Source organism: Tupaia chinensis, unplaced genomic scaffold, assembly GCF_000334495.1.
Source record: "Tupaia chinensis unplaced genomic scaffold, TupChi_1.0 Scaffold000037_2, whole genome shotgun sequence".
Classification (NCBI taxonomy): Eukaryota; Metazoa; Chordata; class Mammalia; order Scandentia; family Tupaiidae; genus Tupaia; species Tupaia belangeri.
In genome coordinates this window covers 130,859-145,255 of record NW_006159478.1, presented here as the reverse complement: position 1 = coordinate 145,255, position 14,397 = coordinate 130,859, and the positions used below count along the sequence as shown (strand labels likewise).

Below are 14,397 nucleotides of genomic sequence, written 5' to 3'. Positions count from 1 at the left end.
TTGTTTGACCAAATTTAATGTGCAGGTTCTTTTTAAACATCCATGGTTATGAAATCATTGTGGGTACTGCTTGGTTCAAGAGTCTCTACTGAAAAAATATAATACATTTTGGACCCAAAACCCTCAGGTCAACTCTGTGATCTTAAACCTACTGATAGAATAGTCAAAAAAATGTGTGACTATAGGTGAGTCAGCCAGCGTGCACCATGTTCAGATGATCAGCATATGTTGTGCCATGCAATGATGCGTCCCTGGAGGCAGATTTCCAGGTGATTCCCCTGTAGCCTTTTTATACTTAACTAAGCTGTACTTGGGTACCAGAGCTTATCTGAAATTATAGGTTCATGATAAAGATGAACTGGTAGAATTAAAGAGAAGCTGTCAGGGGATCAGCAGAAGGCATTGTGTTTGCATTACTGGACTCCCATTGTACTCAAGTGTGGTTTGAATCTCGGACTGGGTGGCTTAAAACTCACACTGAGCACATGTGTGTGCATGCCTAAAATCTTGAGAAGAAAATGGAGAAGGGAATGAACCATGGAGATACCCCCAGGGGATGATTTTTTGCTTTCTCTATGTATCTATCTAGCGAGGGCATGCACCCTATTGTTAAAAAGCCCTCTAAAAAAATAAAAAGAAGCTGACAGAATTTCCTGCCTCTGTTGATCTGGAGGAAGAGTCTTGATTGAAAATGAATTATTTGAAACAATAAATCTGCCAGGTACCAGTTTGCTGAGAAATGTAGATTTTGCATATTTAATGAATGAATTATTTTCATAATTCTGCTTTGATGAACTACTGTTTAAAAGTATGTTTTAGAATGCTGAGACAGCAGATAGTGCAGTAGTGAAGGCCTCTGGATCCTACTTTTTATTTGCTTGTTTTGAAATTTTCCAGAGGTTGCATGTGTTTTCAAAAGAGAGACAGATGGAAAAATCATCCCTAAATAAATCATTGTCATGGTGCAATCCCTTCTCCTGCATTTCTCCATCTTGTCTGGATTTTGGACACACATGCTAACTTTTTATGCCACCTTGAACAGTTATCGTTCACCCCTGAAGTGACAGATTGAATGCATTTTTTTGTTTTGTTTTGTTTTTACAATTGTTATATAGACAGATGACAGATATGGCTAAGACATTTGCTATTATATTTTTCTATATTGTTTTTAATAGTTTCTTCCTTTTAACTTCCATTAAGTAGGTAGGTGCAGACAAATAGAAAGAGATAGACTCCCGACAGGGTCTTCACACAGCAATGCACCCAGCTTTAGTCTGCCTAGCCAGCTAGTATCATTGTCTCTGGCCCCACATGCACAGGCAGGTCACAGAACTGGAATCCAGGACCTTTCCTATGTGGTTCCAACTGAGTTAATGCTGGCCACTGCCTGGCCCCCAAATCTTTAGCATCTTGTCCTTGTTTTGTTTACTATTTATACCTATGGTTTAGAAGCAGCATGAAACCTCTCACTCTGCTGATGTACTAGTTGCTTATGGCAGTTCTGCCATCACTTGCTTTCTATGAATGGCAGTCAAGACCAACTGTGGGAAATCTCAGGAGTCCAGGGACAGGGTAGCCCAGATGTGAGGACAAAGGAGCAGGTGAGAACAGATCAGATGTCGTGAGAAGGTTCCCTATAGAATTTGCCCATGGGATGGCACATGGGGGGAAGGAGTCACTCAAGGTTATCCATCATGATACAGAGGGTCTACAGCAGAGTATAAAGCCTCTGTGTTGCCGAGGCTTGGAAGAAAGTGGAATTCTTCTCTCCCTTGACTGCTTGCTCCTGTGTCCTGCTCATCTGCTGACATGCCCACTCACAGACCTGCCAACTGAACCTTCTTCCCACTCCCAGAGAATTGATTTGACACTGATATTTTCCCGCAGTCCCCTTCTCTCTCTGTCATGCCCAAAATACCCTTTTTGTGATGGTCCTCCCCTTTTCCATGTCCTATAGGGACCCAGCCCCCATTCCCAAGCCCTCCTCCTCCTTCAACCAAGCTCCCTCTACACCAGCATCCCAACCCTGCTTCATACTTGGCCATCTTAGGATTCTCTCAGAGAACTATGTCATGGATGTTTATTATCTGTTCTTCTGTGTCCTCCTGTTTATCTGTCCTGATCACTCCAACATGGATCTGAGTGACACAGGGCATGGCCAGGCCACAGTTCCTTCCTTTAACTGGACTGTTTTACACTGTGGTTCTCATCACAACTCTGTCAGGGGACTTGAGTGGAATCTTGTTCCTCCTTGCTAACTTCGGTCTTCAAGTGTAGACTTCCTGACTAGTCTGAAGAGGTCTGGTGACAAGTATCAACATCACGTTCAGCTTGATCTGAACAGAGCAAGGTTGACAGGATCATATCTTGAAAATAGAGATGCTTCTATTCAAGTGGCTAATGTACAGCATCACAAAGGAAAGATTCATGAATATGCTAAAAGTCATTGAATCATACGCTTTACTGATGGGAATTATGTATGTGATTATGTCACAAAAGATGTTTTTGAAAATGACTTAATATGAGTATTATAATGGATGCATTTCAGATTAAGCTGCAGACATCAATATGCAATATGCTTCCTCCAAATTAGTTAAGCATACCATTAACTAGATTTAGTAATTTTTAAATAATTTTTTAAAGGTACATAGCACAAAATTTTTTTAATGTGCTGTGAGTAGGCTCCCTGTACTGAGCCCTCTTCCCCCTTGCTCATTGTCCTGACTTTCTTGAGACATAACTGTAGCCCTAACGTCGGGCTTGTAAATATCTTAGGATCATAAGATTCATCTCTTAGGAAGGGTCCACAGTTGAGATATTATAGAAGTATGTGCATTAACATTGCAAGAATAGGATCACTAAACCCTAAACTACTCTGCTCATTATTTTCATTATAAGCTAACCTTTTATTATAACCCTCAAATACATATCAGAAAACAAATTCCTGTCTTGGAGACAAGGAATCTCCATTGATCTTTAATTGATTCATGAGTACTTTGTTCCCAATTTATATAACATCAGTTTGTACTCCCTGATAGTATGGATCCCTCTCTGTTTAGCCATCTATAGACAATCCTGGCTTGCCTGTGTCAGTGAATAAACTCTTCTTCTACTCTTGGACCTACAGGTGAGTTCTCTGAAATTTGTAAATGTTACAAGCAAGCTCTCTCAGATTTGGAGTGCTCTCATACAAGTGGTGTAGTCTTCAGAAGGATTACAGGCATGCTCTGGTTCAATGAACACATGGGAAACTTGTGAAACAGAGATGTCACTGGGGGAAACACCAGTATAGGCTTCTACTTCAATGTGGTATGGGATAGCCAGTTTTTTAGACATTTATGGGGCACCACATGAATATAGGGACTCCCTCAAGACAACTTCACAACTGCAAAAGGAAAAACAAATTGTCATTGGCACAAACTCATGACATGGTTGTGTGGAAGACTAGAATCCCCAAGTGTGAATTTTCACTGAGGATTCATATTTCTTGTAGAAAGAGGGTCCTTTTGAGGTGATAGAAGATAATGAGGGAGGTTTTATCCTGCCTCAGCCTAGACCTGTGGTGATGCAAAAGCTGGAAACCACATAGCCACAGCCATCCCAAGCAGGGACCTTCCCTGCTACCCCGTGATTACTACACACCACAGTACCCCCATACAGTTCAGTGAGTGGATCTAGGGGCTAAGTTTTAGCATAATGGGCATGAAAGTTTTGTGAGCTGTCTTCTCAGCCTATGGAATGTAGAAGCAGATGGATTGCTTTTCTGAGATGAAGAAATGCAAAAATATCTCCTATCACTAGCCACTCCTCACCACAGTAGCACATTCACAGCACTGCAGTAGACACCGATAATGCTTCCCTGTTAACTTGGCTCTTGAAGACATGCTATTAGTGTGGCTAATGAGTGATCTTCCCTCTACTTAGTATTATGGAGGAATTACAGGAGTTTATCTGGGAAATAGGATTGAAAGGCATCATATACATACACTTATTTAAAGGACCAGATGAAATGGACTGCACAGCAGGAAGAAAGGTGGGGTGCTGCAGTCAGCCCCCTCCTCCTGCTATGGCATACTGATAACAGTTTTAGCCCCAGGTAGGTGAGCCTATTTATTACACCACTCAGGTGACTGCTGACCTAGCAGGGACTGAAATCATCAGACAGAAGAAGGGATTTCAAAATGTGAGAGGTCCCCTGGTGGGACAAGACAGAATTTCCTGTTCCCAGTGCTGAGAAGCGGAGTCCACCTTGTTGGAACAGGTTGACAACATAGAGCAGAATCCGAGTTCCTCTTCTCTGGATTGGAGGCCACACGTGGACCTTGCAATACATTCATTGGTCAATGAAGATGCAGAAAGTTCTTGCCATAGTTGATACAAGGCCAAACATATGTTCATTTATGGTAACCCTAATAAATTTGAGAGATCTTAACTGCAGTTGATGGTTACAGATGGAACACAATCAAAGTAAGAAGAAATTTTATGGACTATTAGGTGACTTCCTTCACAAGCATACTAGTTCTACATAGTGCCAACAAAGGAGTATACACTGGATATTGACACATTACATGGGCTATGTTTGCAAACTAGTGTTGGGCAGTTCTGCCTCAGGGTACAAGTTGTGAGGGCTATTAGACAGGAGAAACTGAAATAGCTTCCATTTCTCTCCTACAACCCACAGAGGATGGTGGCAGTTAAACAGTACCAACTGCATGGTGGACATAAGGAGATGAGAGAAAACATGCAAGAATTGTTTACATTTAATATTATCTGCCCCTCTCAGAGTTCTTATAGCTCATCTGTGTGGCCAGTGAAAAAATCAGGTGGACTTGGAGAATGACAGTAGAGTACAGAGAAGTAAATAAAGTGGTGCCCAGCTAGACATTTTTTTTTGAGAGAGAGATTTTAGCTATAGGGCATGTGCACTTGCCGGAAAGACAGAGACAGAGAGACAGAAAGTGAGAATCCCCCCCCTTGGGAGATGGTCATGCTGCAATCCCTTCTTCTCCATTCTCCTCTTGGGATCTTGGGCATGTACACACATGTGCCCAGCATGAGTTTAAGCCACCGGGTCCGGGACTTGAACTGATGTCAACTATATGGGAGTTCAGTGACATAGCCATTATGTTAACTTCTGGTTCCACAGCTAGACATTGTTTACTAGTGGGGTCATCAACTCTTTTGCTGTTGATTTAGCTAATGCCTTCTTTAGTGTTGATACTCATGCATATCTAGCAGTGCACTTCACAATGGGCTGAACAAAGGCTTACAGACTGACATTTTTACCTCCCTTATAATCCTACAGTGGCTTGTTTTATAGAATGCCAAATGCTAAAGGAAGCTCTGAAGACACATCAGCACTCCCTGGGAAGTTCAATCTGAACTGCATTGTTGCTTTCTTATCCCTATGCTGGGGGACTAACACACAACCTTGACATCTGCCCCCAAATTGTGGGTAAGTGGACTAGTACTATAAAATACCACAACACTGGCACAGATGCAATTCCCAAAGGCACAGTAATAATCACCACGTGGCTTAAGCCTCAGGGCAGGGAAGGCATTCCTGCACTGCACTGGCATCCTGGCACAAGTACACAAGTATGCACACTGGCTGTGCTTTACCTTCCCTCTGTCAGCTATGGTAGAAATGCCATGGAGATTGTGCCTGGCTAACCAGACTGAATGGGTTTTTCTTCTACTTGGTTTGGTTCCCCCTTAGCAGCTTAGAAAGAAATTATTTTCTAATCACGTAGTAATGTTTTTACTATTATTTGGAACTTGTGTTCTTGATTGCACTTGTAGAATATGGATGCAATGTTTGACTCACAGACCTGCTCCAGGGAACTGGTGGAAGATCAATGACTCGCAAAGACTATAAGGGTGCTATGAGAGTCAATGTTGGGATGGACTTAGAGTAGGCATTGAGTTCTCTTCCCCACCCCTCACTATTCTGCCTTCCTTGAGACCAAGCATCAGAGCATAGTTGGGGCTTGTGAAGAACCTGTGACTACAACCTTCACCTCATGAAACTTGTGTATGGCCAGCATTATTCCAGAGGTATGGAATCCCCTTTAACATTAACATCATAAGATTAGGGGCACTAAACCCTAAACATATTCTGCTATTTGTTAATTGGCAAGCTAATCTTTTATTGTAACTTCCAAACAATGTATATACAAACCAGTCCCTGTCTTGTCGATTTGAACCTGCATTAGTCTTTTATTCATTTATGAATGTATTATTCTTAACGTATGCAACCTGAGCCTGTCTTCTCTGATGGTGAGGAACATTCTCTGCCTGGCTATCAGTGAAGCTACCAGTCTACATTATGTAACTAAATAGACTCATATCTTACCATGCTGTACCTGTGGGTGTGTTCTTTGGAATCTATAAACATTAGAAGAAAGCCCTCTCAGATTTGCGGCTTCCTCCATGCATGTGGATTCACTACTTGAAAAATTCTAACACCACTACACTTTCAAAATGTACAATATTCAGTAATCCCAGAAAATGACCTCATTTCATCCCAGTCAATCCTTGCTGTCATCTTAGGCTAATTTTGTTTATTTTAGATTTTGCCGAAATGGATGCATGCATGCCAATATGCACTTTTTTTGAGTCTTCTTTATTTTGTTCTGCTCAATATTTCTGAAATTATTCATATTATCATATGAATCAGTAACTTATTCCTTTCCATTCCTGACTCAATTCCTGACATATCTAGAACACAGTTAAAGCCACAGACACACAGAGTTCACAACTGACACACACTCAATCAGGGATCCTCACAGATGTTTACATAAACAAAGAAACACAGAGACACTCAGAGACACAGCACAGATTTATGCATATGACTTGATTACAGACACAGAACTCAGACACAGATGCAGAAGATGCAGCCAAAGGAAAACATACAGCCCACACTTGGACATCCAGCCTGTAAGACAGCCACACAGCCTTGGCTCTCCATTGTTCTGGTTTATGTGCAGACAGACAGAATAGACCCTGTCATGACCTGCCCTAACTGAGCTCATGGAAGGGGGGTGCATTTCATGTTCCAAACCCAGTGCTAAACATCTACATCTTCCAGAGACTTTCAGAGGGCAGTGCTGGGGAGCATGAGATGTGAGACAGTAGCCAGGGTAGGGTAGATATGGGGTCCAGGGCAAAGGTTTGGGACTGGGACCTTCTCAAGGTGCATTTGCTCTTGGGGGTGATGCATGGGGCTTAGCAGAACTCAAGGATAAGAGAGGAGAATGGTTTTCCCCAGCCCCCTCCCCTGTGTCAGGATGGGCTAGTACTCTGTCCCATTAATGACACTGTCAGGATTTCACACAGTATTGTTATCACTGTCACTGCATTAAGTGACCATGCAGCTGGGAAGGTTGGGTTGTGAATGGGATCCCTTAGCTAGGCCTATCCTCTGAGCAGTCCCTTCCCTATCCCCATCCTACTCCTTGTGAAACTGAACATGGAAAAAGTTCTCTGTAGACTTTCCTCCCTCTGGAGTCTCCAGGTCTAACTTACTCTTTCTCATGACCCCCTTGCAGTTCTAAGTCGCCCTGACCCTTTTCTCTGCCTGACTAGAGAGTACTTTTCTTTTTTTCTAACATTAAAAAGAAATTATTTAATTTCATTTATTATTATGATTATTACTTCTAACTTGCTACAGGACACATAGAGAGGATTTTTCATCTGAACGGCATGTGGACTAATTTAGGTGGGGAAGGGGCTCATGCATAGTAAGCGAGTGGGGAACTGTCCATTGTGATGCTTCAGGGGCAAGGGCATCTGATTCTTGAGAAGGAGTATAAAGCCTCTGAGTTGCTATTGCAGAAAGCAAACTGAAGAACACGTGGGGGAAAGCTGAGCTCACTACTGCCCCTGAACACTCCTCCCAAACTCTGGGGTTTTGTTTGACTCCAGTACTTCTCCTAGTACTGTTCTACCTCTTTCCAGGTGCCCGATACACCCCTTCTTGCTACACCCCAGCCCTCCCCTAACCCCAATTAGGATTCACCCCATTCCCTCCACACCCCCAATCCCAGCCCCTAGACCTCCCCCACCTTCTCCTTGGCAACCTGAAGACATCAAGAGAGGATCAAGACATGGACATGTGGAATCTGGTTTTCTATGTCCTCCTGTTCTTTGTTCCCATCACTCAAACATTAATGTGAGTAAACAGGGTAGAGACAGGCCCATGAACTGGGTGCTCCTTTGGGGCAGCTGGCACAGAAGGAGAGTGCACAAACAGAGCCTGGCCATGGTGAACCCTCTGCCTTGGTCTCTGAGGTCTACTGCAGAGCCATCCTCTACTCGACACCATGAGATGTCAGCCACCCGATGAGACAGAGAACTGTCTCTCTCAAGGCTCCACAGAAATCAACAGGCTCAGCACTTACTTCTATGGTGACATATCACTACCACACCCCTATCTAGAAACTGTTCCAACACTCCAGAATGCTCCCTCCTGCCCTAATCAGTCAAGGCCACCCAAAGAGCAACTGAGCCCTGCTCTAGCATGAGTGTGGTTGCTGGTTTTCAGCTATGTGCACCCTGTGTGCTTGGGGGTGTCAGTGGTTCCCTCAGTAAACTAACACTGACAGACAAGATGGCAAAAGTTTTATTCAGGAAAACACCAAAGAAAAGTTAAAGCAGGGAAGAGGCATGATCAGGCAGGGAAAAGAATAATGTGCCTGTGATACCTTTTCCAATGGTCAGCTATGACTGTGGTTTATCGAGGCTCAGGTCCTCTGGATGTCACATGGGTGGTTGTGAAAAGCAAAAGGATGTTGGTTCATTCCCATGTGACTTTGTATTTTCCCACGTGTGTTTACCTATGTGGCTTCACCTGAGCTTTCATCACATGAATAACGGTCTCTCCCCAGACAGAGCTCTGAGTGTACCTGTGTATGTATCCTCTTGTAGCCTTTCCTTTCTTTATGTGGTAGGATCTGAATTTTAATGATAAGGGAGAAACTGCTTTATTTTTAGAAAACAGGCCTGCCAGTCTCTGAGTCCAATCTGATCACCCTTAGGTTTGTTTAATATACTGCAATGGACACCCTTAGACAATCTATGGGCAAATGTTTTCACTTACACTGTGAGAAGGCAGGTGCCCACCGAGTTCTGGCCATTGTGGGAGATACTTTCCCACTATATTTTCTCCTCTTTGCCTCACAACATTGTGAGCAATTAATCAGTATTTATATGTCTTGGGCAACAAAACTGAGGCTCAGAACAGGCCCCATAAATTGTTGGCATTGACAATGAGATGGCAGAATATAGGAAAATAATGGGCAAGTGCCGGTGTGCAGCTGAGGCAGGGAGGTAAGGGGAGAATGTGGGGCTGTGGGGACAGACACCCAGTCAGCACCTCAGGAGCAGCCTTGACCTCCCTACTGATGGGGGCCTCATTCCAGAGTCCAGGGACACTGCTTTACCAGACTTGACCTGTCCTTGCTCTGAGTGTCACCAGAGCATAAACTCATAAAGACAGATTCTCCTGGCAAATCCACATGAAATTTCCTCCAACTTCCTGAGCCTTTCATACTGATCCAAAAACATCACAAATCAGAGGGACCCAACCATCTTTACTTCGGATTACAGGTGTAGGGCTGTAGACCAAGCACTTGACTTTGACTGGGGAGGAGGGGACATTCCCCAGCCCACACTTGATCATTTGGATTGTCTCCCAGTGACTTTGAATAGGTCTGATACTGCCTCCATGATTCTTGCCTTAGAGGCCTGGCCTGTCAGTGAAGTCTTCCAGCTCCTTCCCAGGTCTTAGATCTTGTCTTTAGATCTCAAATGTAGATCTCTAGGTTTCACTGGGGCCAACACACTCGCATGTGGTGGTTCCTCACTTTGTCTTCTCTCCTGATTAATACCAGGACATTCGCTCTCGCATATTGTACTCTGGGGCCCTGCCCTCCCTTGTTGCTTCTATTATTGGTGATCCCAAGCTCTGTCACACCTAGGACAAGTCAGGATGTGTCTAATCCCTCATAGGACTGGCACGTATGGCCAATGATCCCTGTGTGTATACAAAACTGCTATTTCTTGAATACTGAACCTAGTTACTCATCTGTAAGAGAAGAGCCACTGGCCATCTCATGCTGAGAAGAAGACATAGTCCATGCTGTCCTAAGAAACCTGAGAAGAGCTACAATGTGTTCAGCCAGCTTGATTGTGAATCCTTGTAGCACCATCTGGAATATCTGCATGGACTCAATATTTTCTGCCCTGGGCGTGGAACTAACTAAGAGCCACACATCCTTATTTTCTTAATTGACTCCAGAGATGACAATGCCTTCCAAGTCAGCTCATCAGTCTCAGATCATCTTACCTTGTGGTGAACAGGGAGGTGGTGGATGTGGCGGGAGTGGCCCAGGACACATATCTGATGATAAATGGCCCTGCTTGGGATAGGGCATCCAGGGTAGTCCTGGGTAAGGAGGGGGCCCTTTGACAGCCATGTTGACCTGCAGAGAAGAAAGTCAAATTATGTTGATATGACAGTAAATGATACCAAAACAAAAGCTGAAAGTGAAGCAGGTGATAATCCCTGGCCCCTTCCACTAGTACTCATAATGGCCACAAAAGTCTACCTTCCACTAAGTCCTGGCAAAAGTGAATGGAGAGAGGGGGAGTCATAGGAATAAACTATTCTTACCACATGTCATGGCCTGGGTCTACCCATGTAGGAAAGGCTAGGGATTGGTCCCAATGGATGAAATAAGACAACTGCAGACTAATACTGAGGTGTATTGCAGACACAGGAGCATCTATGTCCAGGACAAGTCCCACCTCTCCCTCACCACTACCACCACAGATACTCATCACCAACAAGTTAACAGAGAAATGAGAGCAAATAGAGTCTATTCACCCTACATTTAGGAAGAGCTACTCTGAGGAAAACTTTCTTTGGGTCTTTCTTGTCCTATTTGATTTTCAGAACTCTATAAGCTAATAAGGACCTAAACATACTTAACAGAGTATCTGCTCTGACACCAAGAGACCAGTGACTCCCAGGGGAGGAAAAAAGTTTTCTCAGGTTCGTACTGTTTACAGGAGGCAGAAAGGCAGTCCATAACAACTCCAACTGCAAGTCCCTCCCTCATGGCCCTTTCCTTCCTTCCCTAACATGGGGGCTTCTCACTGGACGTGCAGAAGTGAAACCTCAGGTCTCAGCCTCTAAACCTTCTGGAGATGCCATAAGATTCCAAAAAGCTGGGAACTCTGTAGGCTCTTGGGGAAAATTTTGCTTTTTAAAAAGACACAGAACACACACCAGGAGAGGTACCAAATGAAAAGTTAACGTTTCCTGACATCATCACATTGGAAAGGGCCTAGTCATTTACCTTTTTCTTTCCTGCATCCTCAGGAGGGATCATGCAGCTGCTCTCCATGGGAAATGCACAACATACAGAATCTCCTATGGCCAGATAAGATTGAGGTTTAGTGTGACTTGCACTTTCTGTGCAGTAGAATAAAATCCCCTGCATGCCTTCCCTCACTATCTTACTCTAGTTCACATACACAGGTCCCTTAGTTGAGGCAGGGAGTTTACCACACACCTCAGATGATCTGTGAAGACAATGGAGAAACCCATGCCCTAACTTGTGAGAAAGGTATCACAGAACCCTGACTTAGGGGATTTCAAAACAAACCAACCATTGACAGATAGACCAGGGCTCCATCTAGCTGGAAATTAACACTAAAATAGGGGTTTCCTACTACACCTGAGGTAAAAAGACAATATAAGCACAGGTTAAAAACAGCCATGAAAAGGAAGAGTATCAACCGATCCTGGCAAGAATAGCACCAGTCTTTTTGTTTAAGCCACAGTGTACTTTTTTTTTTTCTTGGTCTATATATAATTTGCCTTCTATATCAAATAAAGTTTTATGTAAATGTTTATGAACAGAAATGGACTTGTAAGAATAAGTATACCAATGAGAAAAAGATAGTCTATGGGATTTAACTGTAAAGATTTCAGAATACACAATTTCAGAGAAGTGAAATTATGTGAATTAAATTTACTAGAGTTCTACAGTTCATAGTTAAAAAATCAAATAGATAAAGAACAAAAATATCTGAAAAAAAAGAAAACTTTATAAATAAATGTCTACTTTCTTAAAGCAGACATGCACAATAGACTATTTATCTAGGAAGTCAATTTTTTAAAAATTCCTTTCATTAGTACCTACAGGTGCCATTCTGAAATTTTGTTAATGTAGTTTGTTCCAAGCACAACAGTAAAGTGTGATGAAGCCTTCACCACGGACTCACGATGAGATAGTGCACGGTGAGATAGAAGAGCTCGCCCACTTTCCTTCTAGGCACACTCTTCAGTGTAACATAAATTAGAGGTGGAGCTCTGGTGTCCACAGTCAGTGGTGGAACCTGAGCACCACCATTCACAGGGCTGGCCCAAAGATCTGAGCTGTCACTTTCTCAGGGTGCTCCTACCTCTCCATGCAGGCTTGTTCCTGCCGGATCCCCCTGGTGCTGGGTGCAGCCTGTGTGCCTTGGGCGGCCTCCGATATTGCATTATTGCCAAACTTGCAGATAAAAAATGAGGTTGATAAGAATCACAACATCAATGAGGCAGATAACCAGTTCATACCAGCTCTACCAGAAAGTCCCTCCTCATGACCCTATGCCTACTTCCATAACCTAGGGTCTTCTTCTCATTGGATATTCAAGGTGAAACCTTTTACTAGTCCTCAAAATCTTAATGTTAAAACACTAAGAACAATGTCAAAACTGTCCATATCTTGCCATCCACAGGGGCACAGTATTTACATAAGGCTTTATGATGGTAGAGCCACATGGGAATGTCCCAAGTTCACACCCCAACATCTCACTGTACACACGAGACATACACATGCCTATGAACTTTGGTGGCTTGGTCTGGATGTAGATAGCAGCAAGAAGACCCTGTGAGGGAACCTGTCTTTCTCTTGCTGTCTGTCTGACTCTCTGAAGAATAAAAAATAAACTCCAATGTCCCAATGTCATACTGTTCCTTCAAGTAGGTGGCCTCCCTGATTTCTTCTGCCACTGCCCTATCCACAGCACAAGTCTTGAGCTGCAGGAGAGAAACATGTCCACGGGCAGTTGTGACTGACTATGCACAAAAGGAAGGAAAGAAAAGAATCTTATCCAGTTGTCATGAGTTTTTTTTTTCATAAATGATGATCTGAAAAAGAAAACACATAGGGCACAATATATTTAGAATTGCTAAGTGCAATTATAATTACCTCTTTCAGGTACTGGAGGATTCTGCAACTATTGAAAGAATGCAGGTTACCTGTTGTTGAAGGCGCTTCTCTTTATTTTGCACTTGTTCTTGAATTTCTCCAGTTTTTTTCCTATGACAAAACATTGCTTTCATCAGACAAAGCACAACATTGAGTATCATTTTCAACAATTATCCCATGTTCCTGTTATCCTCACAACTGTATCCTTACACAATTTATCCACAGATAGTACATGTCACATGAATGTACAGTAGGTTTGAAGTTATTGCTGTATAGTTTCCCTATCCATTATGGAATTCTGCAGAGTCCCCAGTTGATAAGATTTCTTAACCCATCTCAATATTTCTGTACATAAACTTCTTTTGAGCATCTTTTATCACAAAGCTCAATTCTCCCTGAAATTATTATTTTATGATATTTCACAGGGCAATGACAACTGGGTTTATAAAATAAAATAATCACTTTTGTGGACATGATTTAGCCTACATCAAATTGTTTTCCTAGGAATTGAGACTATTTTCAACACTCCAAGAAATATTTATGTCAACCAGGTTTCTGCATAATCTAACCAGCCCTAGGGTTCAGGTAACTTTTAGTAACTCAACATTATTTAGTTATTTCTGTCCCTACCACCTCGTTAGTCTTTTCTCTGTTTCTCTCCATGTGAGAGCATGCATGTGTGTACAAAGTCTTTTGACCATTTCTTTATATCTCTGTGTTAATTGAGTCTAATTATTTTATAAAGATTAAAATACAAGAAAATCCAATGAGGGTTGCCTTTGATAGTGATGTTCAGTATCTGAACTCACTTTAAATACAGTATTTCTTCATTAGCTGACTTCTCTTTATCTTGTACAATTGACAGCTTCTTTTCTTTCTCTTCCCCCTCACATCATCTCATAAATAGCTTCCTAAGATGGGAAGGAAATACACATTATCCAGTAGCTCACATGAAATTCCTAGCCATCTCTAAGGTCTTGATTCAAAAGTTCCTTCCCAAACTCCCCTGTTACTGTACAGAATGACAAACCCTGACAGATGGAAAAACAAGTCTCCTAAGGAGAGACTAAGAAAAATTAAACTGTGGTCTGAGGGATAGTAATTGCCAAATACAAGTTTCTCTTCATGG

General features: G+C 42.6%; 1 pseudogene; it reads right to left on the bottom strand.

The window, feature by feature from the left end:
- Nucleotides 1–13,429, bottom strand: part of LOC102500488 (ribosome biogenesis protein WDR12-like) — a 38,003-nt pseudogene extending 24,574 nt beyond the window's left edge.
- Between the last annotated feature and the right edge of the window lie 968 nt (nucleotides 13,430–14,397).